Source organism: Crocuta crocuta, unplaced genomic scaffold, assembly GCF_008692635.1.
Source record: "Crocuta crocuta isolate KB4526 unplaced genomic scaffold, BGI_CrCroc_1.0 scaffold886, whole genome shotgun sequence".
NCBI classification, from domain to species: Eukaryota; Metazoa; Chordata; class Mammalia; order Carnivora; family Hyaenidae; genus Crocuta; species Crocuta crocuta.
The window spans coordinates 213755-216621 of record NW_027530624.1 but is presented as its reverse complement, the minus strand read 5'-3'; the positions used below and the strand labels follow the sequence as shown (position 1 = coordinate 216621).

General features: G+C 60.9%; 1 protein-coding gene across 2 annotated transcripts in view; it reads left to right on the top strand.

The window, feature by feature from the left end:
* The first annotated feature begins 833 nt into the window (after nucleotides 1-833).
* Nucleotides 834-2867, top strand: part of CIC (capicua transcriptional repressor) — a 24662-nt gene continuing 22628 nt past the window's right edge. For both annotated transcript variants that reach the window (XM_077768141.1, XM_077768140.1), the window contains exon 1: nucleotides 834-880. The gene's annotated coding sequence lies outside the window, so the exon portion shown is untranslated. The remainder of the gene's footprint in view (nucleotides 881-2867) is intronic.

The window sequence follows — 2867 nt, the reverse complement described above, 5'->3', positions numbered from 1 at the left end:
AATGTTGTACAGTTTGCACCTGCAATAGGCTGGGTGCATTCGCTTCGCAAGTGGTGTGACTCCTGTGTGGATATGGGAACCCATCACAGGCGGCAGAAGCCTCCCCTAAGGCCAGTGTCCACCGCTCCCCATTACTCTTTGGGGCAAACCCAACGTGGAAAGTTTGGAATCACTGCGGGCAGCTCCACACCTGGTGTAAGCCCCATAAATGGGCTGCCGGTACCTACTACTGGCAGGGCAAATCCTTCTCCTCCCTACACCCCCACCCCAAGACCCTAAAAACTCTCGCTCCCGCCAAGTGAGAACACCCACAAAGTAGTGTGAAGGGAAGGTGGTGTGAAGCCCCATGAAGCGCTGCATTTTCCCATCTTGTGTCCCCCCGAGCCTAGCGGGGACTGTCAGAAAACTGCACAGCCCTAAATGCCAAAGTCTTCGAAGAGGGGACTCGTCCCCAGGGTCCGCCAAGCCCCAGGCCGCGCGCGTTCACTCCACTGCCGCGCGCGCCACCCCACACGCGCACGTTCTCTCCCCTCCCGGTGGCAACAGGGCTTTCCGCGGGGCCGCGCCGGACTTTCTGAGGCTGTTGATTGGGCACAGTCCCGGCCACCCTACAGCCAATCAAGCGGGGGAAAGGTGACATCACTCGTTCTCCTCCCCTCCCCCCCACCCCAAACTTCCCTACTCTCGGCTACCGACAGCAACAACCACGTGGGGGAGGGGTAACAGAGTAGAACCCGGTGAGGTCATTGCACCGCCCCGGCCGCTGCTGATTGGCTGCCGGGCTTGCGGGTGGCGGTTGGCTGCTCCTCGCACCTCCCCCTCGTGCCGCTACCGCCGCCACTGAGAGGAGCCACTCGCGACGCCAGAGCCGGGAATCGGGGTGAGTCGGGGCCCTGGGTCTAAGATGCTCCTGGTGTGCAGTGAGACTTACAGGAACTGCCCTGTCCGACTTTTTCTCCTCGCCCGGGTTCTTTGGTGCTACAGCACTCTGTCACATGGGAGTTGTAGTCTGCTTTGTACTATCGACTATGGGCCGGAGACGTAAGAAGACTACCATTCCCAGCAGGAATTGCGACGAGCCGGTCAACAAACGCTGAGGCCACGCCTTCTAAGCCTGCTGATTGGACAGCCTATCGCTTAGCCCTTCCTTCTTGCAATTCATTGGCTACTGTCCCTCACAGAGGCTGGGTTCCGGCCTAGAGTGCAGGGCGACTGGGTACTGTATTCGTCATTCTGCACCAAGACGCACTGCAATTGGCCAAGGCTGAAGTCCATCACTTGTTGTGGGGCAGGGCCCTAGGCAGATCAGGCGGTCGTAGGCTCAGGTTGGTGTCGGTCCCAGAGGGAGGCCGGTCTTGGACTTTGGCCCCGCCCCCTGGCGCTGCCGGGTGGGCGGGATTGGCCTTGGCGAATGTCGCTCGTCGTGGAGAGGCGGAGCCGACCGAGCTGCGAATGTCTATTGGCCTAGGACGGCGCCGGTCAGCGGGGTTGTGGCCGGTGATTGGCTGGCTGCTCCAGCTGTTGCAGGTCCATTCACCATTTTCTGTCTTGGAGTANGGTGCTGGGGGCCGAGAGGGGACAGGTGGCAGGGACGGGGAGGGGGTACAGGGGAAAAAAGGTGGGTTGGATGGTGGGAAAGGGGGATAGAGTGGATGAAGTGCTGGGGAGGAAGAGTGCCAGAAAAGAGGTGACGGAGAGGGGATGGTGGGCAGAGAATGGGTAACAGGAATGGAGGGGTGACAGGACTAGATCAGGGTGACAGGGAGCGGGAGGGGACAGAGTTGGAGGGGTGACAAGGAGAGGTGATGGAGAGAAGAGGTGACAGGTCCAGAGATGGCTGACAGGAGAGTGACTGGGAGGAAGAGGTGACAGAGATAGATGAGAGTGACAAGGAGGGGGTGACTGAGGAGGGGGCCTAGGGCCTGTGAGGAGAGAGGCAGAGGTAGAGGTGGTGCCAGGACGGCGGAGAGAGTGGCAGAGAAGCTGGTGCCAGGAGAGCTGATGGGAGCAAGAGGGCATGAGACCCTGAGCAACCAGAGCCTGGGCCGGCCTGGGCTTCAGGAGTTACTGCTTAGATTCTGAAGGAGGTGCGGGCCCACAGGGCCTTGGGTGGGAGTTCTCCAAAGTGGGGTGGACAGGAAGAGAGTAGGCCCCGGGGGAAAGAAGAAGCCTTGGCTTTTGGGCTGAAGAGGCTGGACCAGGCAGCAAGGTCCAGGGGGGCCGGGCGGTATGGTTGTAGGCCCTGGGTGGGGTGTGCAAAGGTTTGTGTTTGGGCAGGACTGGGGCCGCATCTCAGTCCCCAGGACGGTGGCCCAACGGGTCAATGGGGAGAAGGTGGTGGCAGCTGCCCAGCTCCTGGGCACTTGGATGCCTGCCCCAGTGTGAGAAGCCCCGGGCCCTACGGACTCTTCCTGTGAGGACCCCGGGATTGGCCCAGAGAAGGAGCAGGCTGGCTTTGCAGGGTCCACAGGAGGAGCAGGCCCCAAGTAGGAGAACACAAGATCGGGGGTCCTGGGGGAGCTTGAAGATTGAGTCGGGGGTGTCTCTGATTGTGTTTGAGTTATGCTCCTGGACTCCCCTCACCCTCCCAGAGGCCCCCTTTTGGCCTCTCAGGTTCTCTTAGTCACTTCAGAGTAAAGTTTTTTCCCTTTTCTTTTCTCAGGGCAGCTTGAAAGGGGGCGGGCAGTAATGACTGTTCAGGAAGTGGGTGAGGTTGGCCTGCTGGGCTTGCCCTGCTCTCTTTGACCTTCTCCCACTTACCCCCACCTGGAGTTGGAGGGCATATTTGGGGGCCCCAGGGGGTCCGGCCAGCTCAGCCACCCTGCCAGAGGCAGCCCAGTGAGGGCTGGGGTGGGGGGTGGGGGGGG